At 37.1% G+C, this 12,014-nt stretch overlaps 1 protein-coding gene and 1 long non-coding RNA gene across 13 annotated transcripts in view; one reads left to right on the top strand and one right to left on the bottom strand.

Moving 5' to 3' along the window:
* Window positions 1-3,426: 3,426 nt before the first annotated feature.
* LOC126763599 (peptidoglycan-recognition protein LC-like) overlaps window positions 3,427-12,014 on the top strand; it is a 25,914-nt gene continuing 17,326 nt past the window's right edge. For 6 of the 11 annotated variants that reach the window (XM_050481244.1, XM_050481243.1, XM_050481239.1 and 3 more), the window contains exon 1: window positions 7,819-8,472. The gene's annotated coding sequence lies outside the window, so the exon portion shown is untranslated. Of the gene's footprint in view, window positions 3,894-7,644; window positions 7,786-7,818; window positions 8,483-12,014 lie in introns of those variants that run through there. The other 5 variants (XM_050481249.1, XM_050481247.1, XM_050481245.1 and 2 more) reach the window with 4 other exon arrangements.
* On the bottom strand, window positions 5,426-6,325 carry LOC126763601 (uncharacterized). Of its 2 annotated transcripts, none has more exons than XR_007667641.1 (3): window positions 6,205-6,325; window positions 5,966-6,127; window positions 5,426-5,880 (listed from the first exon to the last, which is right to left on the bottom strand). It is a non-coding gene; the product is annotated as an uncharacterized LOC126763601 (long non-coding RNA). The 2 variants fall into 2 exon arrangements; XR_007667642.1 differs by having other exon boundaries at window positions 5,426-5,868.

The following is a 12,014-nucleotide window of genomic DNA, read 5'->3' as shown; positions in this document are numbered from 1 at the left end:
GTACCGAAAACATTGAATTTTTTGGAAAAAAGGCGTCGCGTTGAAGTGTGTGAAACGATGCTTTCCGACTACCAAGGTGTCATGAAACGCATTATGACTGGCGTAAGACTTGGATCTATGCTTACGACCCCGAAACAACCGATCAATCGAGCGAATATCGTGCCAAAAGCGAGCCGAGACCAAAAAAATCGCGCCAAAGTCGCTCAAAAATCAAGGTCATGTTGACTGTTTTCTTCGATTATCGTGGTGTTGTGCATTATGAATTCCTTCCAACCGGTCAAACAGTCAACAAGGAATATTATTTGAACGTTATGCGTCGTTTGTGTAACGCTATTCGCCTAAAAAGGCCGGAATTGTGGAAAGACAATTCTTGGTTTTTACACCAAAAACTTAACCCATATCGTTCCGTAACCACCGTATTCACCTGATCTGGCACCGTGCGACTTCTGGTTGTTCACCAAGCTAAAAAGACCGCTCCGTGGACACCGTTTTTACACGATAGAGGAGATTCAAGCCGCAGCGAAGACGGAACTGAAGGCTATCCCGGAAAGTGACTACAACCAGTGTTTCGAAGATTGGAAAATCCGTTGGCATAAGTGCATTGCATAGGGAGGGGATTACTTTGAAGTGGATGAAATTGATTTGGAAGAATAAATAAAGAATTTTCAAAATAAATACAATGTCACCTTATTTTTTGGGCACAGTATATATACTATAAATGATCAGTATGTTGAGCTGAGTCGATTTAGCCATATCCGTCTGTATATATACGAACTACTCCCCCAGTTTTTAAAATATCGTTTTCAAATTTTGCAAACCTCTTTTTCTCTTTAAGAAGCTGCTTATTTATCGGAACTGCTGATATCGGACCCCTATAACATCTACCTGCCATACAAACAGAACGATCGGAAACAAGGGCTTATATGGAAAACTTTCGCATTTGACTATATATCTTCACAAAAGTTGGCACAGGTTATTTTCTAAGACAACAATGCAAGCTCCGAAGAAATTGTTCAGATCGGTTAACTATAGCATATAGCTGCCATACAAACTGATTGATCGGAATTAAATGCTTGCATGGGAAACTTCCTCATTTGACGATATATCTTCACTTCTTTTGGTATGAGTTATTGTTCATAGAAATAATATAATCTCCGAAAAAATTGTTCAGATCGGATTACTAAAGTATATAGCTTCCATACAAACTGAACACATAGTTACTAAAAGAAATACAGCTGTGAAGGGTATATTAGCTTCGGTGCAGTCGAAGTTAACGTTTTTTCTTGTTTTTCTAATTCTTTGCTTTAAAGAAAATCAGACTCAAGAAATATCAATCAATAAAGAGTCGTATGCTTATACTACCTTGAGAAAAAATAATCAGACTTTGTCCATTAATTTAAAATTCTTAATTTATTCTACGAAATCTATGCCCCCCTCAAAGAAATCCCCCTTTGTCCCAATAAACCGTTTTTTCCAAACCTCGAAACAGTCGTTAAAGTCAATTTCCGGAAAATGCTTCAATTGACTCAAAACAATTTCGGAGCGGAGCAGTCGTTTGAGTTTACTGAACAGCTAGAAGTCACACAGAGCTAAATCAGCCGAATACGATAGTGGCGGCACGATATTGGTTGAAAATTTGACGAAAAACTCAAGAAAATTCAATGCAGTATGCGATGTTGCCTTATCGTGGTGCCAAAACCCAGAGTTGTTGGCCCATAATTCCGGTTTTTTTTTAATGAAAAGCTTTACCATGATATTGGACCGATTGATCACCTGTTTTCTTGTCGCAAGCATAGATCCAAGGCCTATCGTCAGTATTAATACGTTTCAAGACATCCTGGTAGTGGAAAAGCATTGTATCACAGGCGTTAATGCGACGCGGTTTTTGGAAAAAAATTGATTGATTTTGAAAACAATTCTGCTTTCACATTCACCGAATGCACTTCAGAAAGACAAGCGTATACTTAACACTAATGATTATTTTGATGTGGCTTTTGACACAGTTATTCTTGACAGTCATACCAACCCCAAAAAAAAACCAAATATTTCGACCAATTAGTTTCGAGCGAAATTTAAATTAAAATGTCTTGCTAGTTTTTACCCATAGTAGTAAGTATAGGTAAACAGAGGTAGCGTAGGTAAAATGAACAAAAATATCAACTGATTTCAACAATCCTTACAACTAAATCATATTATACCAATAATTAATTGTGACGATAATGTATGTTTTATAAATAATGGTTTTTCCAAAAAATTTAAAGTTTATAATTGTTTAGCAATAGCTTTCTCAGAAGGATACATTTTTTAAAAAGATTAATATTTAGATACACCTCGCTTGCTCTTTATACCGTTACTACAATATAATTATAAATGAAATAAGTGTGGATCGGCAAACTCTTTGTGTGCCAGAGCCTTTGCCGTTCAACGTCAATTTATCACGTGTACAAGGAGTGCAACAGGTTGGCCTGACCAACAAGCGCAGTCGAATTGAAATTCGCCTTAAAAACTATTTTTGAACATTTGATTGCCATACAGCCGCACACACATACACATCAATTAATAAACATAACAATACTGTACTTCTGTAACCATTATATGTATACCCGCAGCAGTAAATACATGTGGCCATACAGTAGAGGCCCGCTAATCCGGACATGGCCTAATCCGGATTCCACTGTAATCCGGACAGGGTTAAAAAACTCAAAATTTCTATTATGTCCCTTGTAATCCGGACCGACATTCTCTATCCGTATTCTCTAATCCGGATCACATGTTTATTATTCACTACATTCGCTTTTATGCTTTATTGGTTTAAGTTTTTTGTTGTTTTTTTGGAACATGTGTATTATATGTTACAACAAACAAACAGAAATTTATAAATATTTTTTCATAATACATATGTAGTTCTGATATGTCTTTGGTAATCCGGATTTCCTTATATTCCGGATAGGGGCCGGTTTTAATTGATCCGGATTAGCGGGCCTCTACTGTATATTGTATTATATATACATATGTATGTATATGTATGTATGGTTTAATAATTTGTTTGCTGAACACATTTAAGCGCACATTTTGACGATTACCTGGAAATCGCTCCCGCTTACCGAAGGCTAAGCGCGAGCAAGTGAACGGACAGGTGCTCACAGCTCAGGTGCTCAATTGTGTTGTACTCTTTTAGTTGGAATGCTACCATAAAACCAAATAAGCCGGCTCAATGCACAAGCACACAAACCCAACTCACGGCCGATGCCAAGACGAGTATTTCGAAGCTGGGTTTTCCAAGCTTTGATTTTATCAACAACGCAGTCTACTCTCTCTTGGACTTTTTGCTCGGTTTCGGGTTTTAAACGCGTCACAGCGACAGTGAGCAGAGTTACGCTTGTCAGCCAATACGCCACTTAAACGTTTCGTTAAATACATTATCGATGCTTGGTGTGCGTCTGCCCAGCTAATGAGCGATTCAAGCAATGTGTTTGTTATTGTAATATTATGATAATTCAATTAATACAAATTTTATGCAAAACGCGCTAAACATCCTCGGTTTCATGGTTCACGCTTAGGTACTTATATTATAATAACATATCGCAGAGCCTTAGAAATGGATGTGTGTGTTTGTTAAAAGGTGATTGCGATTTCCAAATAAATATTCAAAAAATCTGCAATAAATTTCCGTTATCAATACTCAACAAACTTTTGAATAAATGCGTACGTGCAATTGCTGAGCATAATAAGAAGGCACTCTATTAATTTAATTCTTCGATTAGTGTCGTGTTTATTAACAGTGAACAGGAAATGTAACATCCAAGTATTTATGTCGTCTCAGTTTCCCACTGAGGCTCTTAAGATAAAATGTTTCCTTAACTTAGTGATTACAAACCTCGGACATTTGGTGGGTAAGTCCAACTCATAATTTGTCATGTATATTTTATAAATAAATTGTATTTGTCAACGTATCTTCTAAAGTCCCTTATCTCAGTTCAACAGCCTCGAATGCATTTTCCACTAATAAATCAGGCTAACCGCAGCCATGATGTAAAACACTCATAATTACACATGCAGAAGTGGCAAGACGAGCTGAGTGGACATTATTTTGTAATTCGTATAATCTATTTTAAGGCAACTGCATCAGCTCAGATGATTTGCGCATAAACTGGTTATGATTTTGCATTTTAAATTTTCTAAGAATTCCACAGTTATCGCGGCTCACTCGTACATATGTATGTATATGTTCGTTCGTTCGCACAGGTAATCAAAGTTTATGATAACTTTGCCTAGGCTAAATGCTGAAATTTCTGTACTCTTGTTCTTTTTTATTGGCTTGGACACAGCTTACGCGGTTATAGCCGAGTTAGAAGAGGGTGGAGCCATGTGCAGAAGTTCACGCAAGTGAGCGCCATATACTTGGCAGTGACCAGAAACGATTATTTTACATATGACTCAAGCAGTTCACAACTTCCGGTCTTTGACCAAGTGTCCTCTGGGTAGCCAAAAAACATTCGTTTGAAACCGAGATAAAGTGAGTAGGCGAAATATCCCTCCCCTGGGTTTGGTCCCCACCAGGTAAAAGAAACACCCCCAATGAAAGAAAAAAAACAATTTCTGAACTCATTTTTATAAAAATTCGATAACGACAAAACTCTGTCCGTTGCTGCAGCAGATATGTGAGATTTATAGAGGTCAGTATATGCATTACAAATAATAAAAAATTAGAGCATTAATTTTTTTCCAACGGCGAAATCTCACCCGATTAAGACAAAAAAGCTTTTCACTACTTCTCTTGTTCCTATTTGACTGGGGTAAAAAAAAAATTAAATTTTTAGTTTCATCGATTACATTTGATGGTTAGGACAAAAAGACAGGATGTAAACTTAGACTGGAGTTTTTATCTTAGCATACTTACTTTAAGGCGCACAGCGAAATGCAAGATCAAAGTATCTACATCACATTTAATGACTTCAAGGGACGCGACAATGATATGTCGGTTCTTCAAGTCGATTATCAATACTCAACAAGCCTTGGGCTTAAAATTTAATGATATTCGTACATCAGGAGGATAAACTCCGCTCTGTCAGTAAGACGAGTTGTAAAAGCCTCCAAGTTTGTCATCAGAGTAAGAAATTATGAAAAATCGATTAGTAGGCCACTTGTAGAACGAAAAGACGATTGTTTGCCGAGTTGCTTTAGTAATTTAGAAACCTTTGTCAAACCCATTCTTTTACTGTTTAATTCATCTTCCGTCTTATTATAAACGTTTGCACTACCATTCATTTTCGTCATATTTCCCTCTTTGAGAGCAAGCAGTCTCATACTCTCACAAAATTTGCACGTGGGCAGCGCCGAATTACAATAATTAAGTTCGCATATGTATTCCTAAAATTAAGTTTGATATTTGATTTTCATTTATTTTTAGCTTTTCACCGCATTTAATAAATTTGTATACTCCGAACATGCTGCGCAGTTTCTTTCAACACATAGTAAATGCTTTATTCAATAAATATTTGAAATATTCACATAAACACCAGCAGCCGTTCTACTATACAATATTTTCTAAATAAGTATGTACATAGTTGTATTATAGATACATGACAATGTAGATAGAAGCAGGTTCCAATCCGGAAAATCCATGCCCGTTGCACTGCCTACACATTCGTTCAAATAACATGACCGACTGATAAGCGACAGACTCGATTCAATCATTTGTTTGCAATTGCTTTAGGAAGCGTTAATTAAGCTAGTTCTGTATTTGAATCCATCACATGGCGTCAACTCAATGTATATACTGAAAGTATTGTACGTACATACTTGCTTTTGGGAATTTCAAGTTTTCCCGCAGTATCCAGAACCGTGGATCTTGGCTTCAAATGCCGACTGCAAAAAATTCTATTTATAAATACATAATGTATGTATGTATATGATATAAGTGCTCAATTTCAATTGAAATCCAATTAACTTATAACAAACTTACTTTTATTTGTTTAGTGTGAGCTCAAGCTAAGACAGCGATAAAGGCTAAGAAGCTGGCTTAAGCTGACAAAACTTGTTTTGAAATTTTACGCCAAATGTGTGTTAATAGTTAAACAATTTATTTAAATTTCTATAAACACGTTCTGACGCATTTTCCTCTTTACTGAAAGAAACAAACATTGAGAAAGAAAAAGAGTAGATAAAAAATAGAACAACTTTATATTTACTTGAAAAGCTTACAGTGACTTCCATAAAAAAGAGTTTATGTGCCATTTAACTTCAAGATCAACTCGAAAATATAGAATATAGAAAAATGTATTTTAAAAATTTGGAAAATCCATAAATAAGGGAAAGAAAAAATATTTTTCATTTTCTACTATGTACAAGAACGGAAAAATTCTTAGCCTTATTTTAGGCAGCAAAAACTATACTTAGTGAATAATTAGATTAGGTTAGGGCAGATGGGTGATCACGATGATGGGCCAAACGGCTGAACCGATGGGGCTGCCCAAGCTTCCGCGACGCTGAGCTATTTAGTAGTAGAACACAAGAGGATGCGGGAGCACCGATTCGCTCCCATTTTACCGATAGCGGTCTTGGGGTACCTTTTTCTTGCTAGCTCAGCAGTTTTACAGTTTCCTGCGATTCCGCTGTGGCCTGGTACCCCTACAAAGACATTGGATACATTTAATAGCGAGGTTAGGCACTTTTCGACCAGCCCTGAATGCACTGGTAATGAGTTCAAGGCTAGTGATGACGCTCTGCTATGTATCTGAGTGAATGGTCACTTCTATGAATGAGGCTACACTCCTGAACTATAAATCTACTGCTACCTTAATGGCTGCTATCTCGACCTGGAAGATACTACAATAGTCAAGTCTGAAATTGGAGATGATAGAGAACTCCTGACAGTAGATTTCCCTCAAGCTTTGACCCATCCGTGAAAAACTCACTCTCAATCCACAACTCCCTTCCTGAATACGGATAGAAAAGGAGCCGCCAGAGTTCGGTTTGGCGACTCCATAATCCAAATAATCCGGTATGAAGTCAAAGTGAGTGAGAATTTCCGAGTGTTCAGGTTCTTTTAGGAACCTAGACTCTTCGACTCTTACTTTCACACCTTCCGGCGATGTCCCCCATTTCTTTCAACTTTTCTTCAGCTTTTGGAAATATAATTATGATTCCTCAGTAGATTCCATACATGAAGTACTTTCTTCAGAAGTATAGATGAAAAGTAGGAAAGATATGAAAAATATAATGAATAAATTACGAAGAGTTTTAGAGGCTCATCACATCAAAAATAAGTACGTTAGTATTATAAATTGTATACCACTAATTGACCGAATTTCAAGGTCATTAGTTTTCGTTACATCGCTATATTTACGAACTAATATACAAGTTCCTAGAAATCAAAATATTAACAAATAAACAGTAATAGTAAAACTATCATCTTTACGAGCGCAAAATTTGCCGTGTCCCGCTCATTACTTACTTGAGACTGTAAATACGAATGTACAACCATAATAAAATATCTAATAATTAAAAAAAAAAAGAAAAATATTAGAAAAGGTAAACTGAAGTGCTCTGCCCCTCTACGATGCTAGACAATATTAGAATTTTATTTAAAAAAGTTCTGTTTTGTTTTCTTTGTTTACTATTGATTTTCTCACTTCTCTCTAGCCTTTGGACTAACCTTATTACGGAATTAAAGCGAGTGTGGAGAGAACCTCTCAATTTCGTTCGGTTGATCGTGGTGTTAACAGTCGTAAAAGCACACACATACACAATTGGAGCAGCGTGCTGGAGAATTCACAGCTTCAGGTATGAATACTCGGGCTCGGTATCGCTTGATCGAGTGAGCCGCACTCAGTTGATCACAAACGCTTCAGCGCATCGCCAATATTTACTGGTACGGAGAAACGCAAGCTTGTGGCGACTTGCTTGCTAAGTACGTAGAGTTTTTGTGTAGAGATTTTGAGAAAATACCGGACAAAAAAAGCCTATAATTTTTGTTGTCATAGTTACAAGTGGAAACGAGTTGTGCGTGCCCCGTCAATAAATATACAAATGAATTAAGAAAAATGCATTTAACTGTCATGCAAATGAATGTGTAATTAAGTAAATAGTCGTACATATTTATGAGTGAAACGAAAAATGGAAATTTTACATTAAGCTTTTGTCGACATTTAACGAGTACGAAACAGAGCTTTAACTGAGCAACGGAGTTCGATGTGGTTAAGGGAAGAGGGTGGGAAGAAAGAGCTGCAATACACACACACACACACGCCTAAAAAAATAATAAAAAATATAGTGTAAATTTAATCAAATCCAAGCTATTTGAAGATAGTGTTCATGTGTTAGTGCTTTTAACAATAAAAAGTGTATTAAGACGCTCCAAAGAGTGTTGTGCTATTTAACTAGTGTAAAACAAGTTACTCAAGTTAAGACGATAAATCATTAAAAGTCTCCTGCAAAGGATGATGGTTTTGCCGCCATAAAAAACCCAATGTAAGTTCGTGTAAGTCGAGTATTCTTTATATTTATATGTCTCTACATAAACACTCACAACAACTTCTAACAAACTCTCCAGAATGCTAAGAAATCACACTTACATAAGTTTGGACGTGAAAATTTAATTTAACCGTACTTTACAATTACAATTACCGATACAGCGTTTGGGGTATTCCACAACAGTCGTTTTATACATTACTGACAACTGTCTCGTTTCCCCAACATGTCCGATTATTTTCCAAACGATTTGCTTTTTAAAATCTGAACAAGGCTTATTAATTTTGCCATGAAGTTTGTAAAAGCCAGAAGGAAACGTCGGTGACTCTATAAAATATATAAACATACATATAAATGATCAGCATGATGGAGGGAACCAATCTGTCCATCAGTATATACACGAATTCGTCTCTCAGTGCTTGAGACATCGATTTAAAAATTTTCAGATGCATTTTTCTACCCAAAAACAATTCATTCGTCGGTACCGTTGATATCGCACTACTATAGAACCTAGCTGCCATAGGAACTGAACGATTAAAATCAAGTTCTTGGGTGGAAAACTGGGATTGTTTTCCAAGAAAACGGTACAATCTCCGAACAAATTGTTCAGATTGAGCAACTGTAGCATATAGTACCTATTTTGTTTTTAAAAATATTTTCCCGAAAGCTGGTATAAATTATTGTCCAAGGCAATGCGTCAGAAAGTCATATATAATTTTAGTTTTCTATTTGTTATTATTATTAATTATCTTTCAGGTCGACCTTCTCTTTGGAAATATGGTGAATGTTACCTCTGAGGTATTAGTTGCCAATCCAATGATCTCGTGATTTCATCCAGCAATTTTAAAATTATCAAAAAATCCCGCTTGCAAAGATCGTCGTCCAACTTTCAGAATGTTTGCAACTTCAATATTATCTCTCGACCTTTGCAGAGAGTTAGCATGTCTTGCGAAATTCAGGATTGTGTAAACTCGTTCACAGCTGACGTCCAGAATACAATAGTTTTGCACCTATGTATGTCATTTATTTGTGTGTGTGTGACACAATGCAACGCTAATTTAACACACTTTCGTTCCGAAAGTAAATTGTCTTCGTCTTGTCTCGCGGAAGAGAATGCGATAAAAGAATTTGCATCGACTTTTTTCGCGTTATCATTTCGCAGAAATGTATTTGTGGAAACGCTTGTGCGAATGCTCACTGAGCAAATACGCGCAATCCCACACATACATACATATGTATCTGTGAGTGGACTTGCACTCGCGTGCATGTGTATGTGTGCGCCGAACGTGAGCGAATCGGCAAGGCTGCTCGTCTGAAATAGCCGTCAACTGTGCACCTTAATGGCGTAAATAAGCTGGGTTGTGAAAACAACAACAAAAAGAAAACACTGAAATATGAATTTGTGTTTGTTTCTGTTTTGTTATTTACAGCCGGTTGCGGATACTTATTTAATTTTTTGCCATTTAAGTTGTTAACTAATCACGTGTGTGTGTAAACACATTAGGGTGGTTCAAATAATTTTTGTTAATTATGTAGCTAAAAGTTTTTGAACAATTCGAGCTTACTCTTATGAGAAATGTGAGTTTTTAGCTGATAATTGAGAATTGTGTGTTAAGAATAGAGAAAATATTGGACTATAAAAATTCTCAACAACGGAAAACTACTGATGGTAACCTGGCTAGGTTCTCTACATACATATCTGATCAGAGTTGACAACGAGTTTCTCTACTCCTTTTGCCTCTGATTTCCCAATGATGAGTCCTTATAGGAGAGCAGTGGCCTCCTACCATTAATTATTGAACTAATTTTAACAATGATATTTGCTGCCAATGAAAACACGAAAACAGGTTCATCTCCGAAATTGGGTTCTTTGAAATTATTTGTCATTGACATCATCGACATTCATGCCACCAAGCCATCTCAATAATTACATTTTTTGTTACAAAATGCACAAATAAAAATATCAGATTTCTTACCCAAAAAGGGATGTGTTCGATCTTTCAGATTCCCTATGGTAAGCTAAAGAGATTCCAGTACGAACATTTGAAATCAAAGAGTTTTACATAAACATATGTATGTTGGTGAGTACGAGTAATTATGAATTGCAGCAATTGTCATTGCGCACTTATTTCTCTGTACTTGTATGTATGTAAACTAATTGACGTCATGCCAGCTCAGAGTCAATTTGAATTGTAGGCTCACTGACTGGCTGGTCCCCCGCGAAGTGTGATTAAACGAAGCAATAGACCGTTTTTAGCAGGTCTTCTTCTTCTTTAATGTCGTAGAAAGCGCTTATGTGGTTATAGCCGTGTTAACAACAGCGCTCCAGTCGTTTCTTCATTCGCAATTTGGTGCCGATTCGAGATACCAAGTGCAGCCAGCTCCTTCTCCACCTGATCTCTTCAACCGAGTGGATGTCTTCCTCTTCCGCTGCTTCCCCCGGCGGGTACTGCGTCGAATACTTTCAGAGCTGGAGTGTTTTCGTCTATTCAGACGACACGGCCTAGCCAGCGTTGCCGCTGTCTTATAATTCGCTGAACCTTGTCAATGCCGTCGTATATCTTGTACAACTTATCGTTCCATTGACTGCGGTATTCACCGTGGCCAACGCGGAAAGGACCATAAATCTTCCCCACAACCTTTCTCTCGAAATCTCGTAACTTATATAGTTTGGTCTTTGTTCGACGAGAGAGGATTTTACTTCTCAATTGCCTACTCAGTCCGAAGTAGCACCTGTTGGCAAGGGCGTTGGATTTCGAAGCTGACATTGTTGTTGGTGTTAATACTAGTTACAAGGTAGAAGAAATTATCTACGACTTCGAAGTTATGTCTGTCAACAGTGACATGGGAGTCAAGTCGAGAGTACACGACTGTTTGGTTAATGACTGGAGCTCTTCGTCTTGCCTTCGTTCACTACCAGACTCACTTCCTTCGCTTCGAATTATTTTGTCTGTGTCGAGGTCTATTCCAAAATTTGGCGCATGATGAATATCTGGTCAGTTGTTGATTTTCCAGGCCTAAAGCTACAATGATAAGGTCTAATCAGTTTGTTGACGACGGGTTCATATAATACGCTCGATGCGATAATGAGAAGGCTTATCCCACGGTAGTTGGCGCGGATTATGGGGTCTTTCTTTTTGTGGATATTGCCTGATAATCCATCTAGCAAATAGGCTCTAATGTTTTACCATTGAATAAGGTCTGGCTGGCTAATAATTCCTACGGTGCAGCCTTATGAACACAGACGTCAACTTAATTTTGACACGGATTTGCCAATCAAAACTGTGTACGTTTCTGAGAGCTCGACTTTGTTATTTGCTGACATTATACTATATTTAATGTACACAGATAAGATAAAGAAAAGTTAATTGCAAGCCCAGTTGTAATTAAATAGACACTACAGTCAGTTAGAAGGGAGTGAGCAGCAGTCTTGTGTGTAATGCTGCAAAATCTCGAAATATGAATCGAATAAAGGGCTTTAGACTCTGATCCCTTAAAAGTACTTAAGCAAACCCATATGTGTTTTGCAGGACATATGTCAT

This window comes from Bactrocera neohumeralis, chromosome 6 (assembly GCF_024586455.1).
Source record: "Bactrocera neohumeralis isolate Rockhampton chromosome 6, APGP_CSIRO_Bneo_wtdbg2-racon-allhic-juicebox.fasta_v2, whole genome shotgun sequence".
Classification (NCBI taxonomy): Eukaryota; Metazoa; Arthropoda; class Insecta; order Diptera; family Tephritidae; genus Bactrocera; species Bactrocera neohumeralis.
Note: the sequence above shows the minus strand (reverse complement) of the source record. Positions and strands in the feature narration are given on the sequence as shown.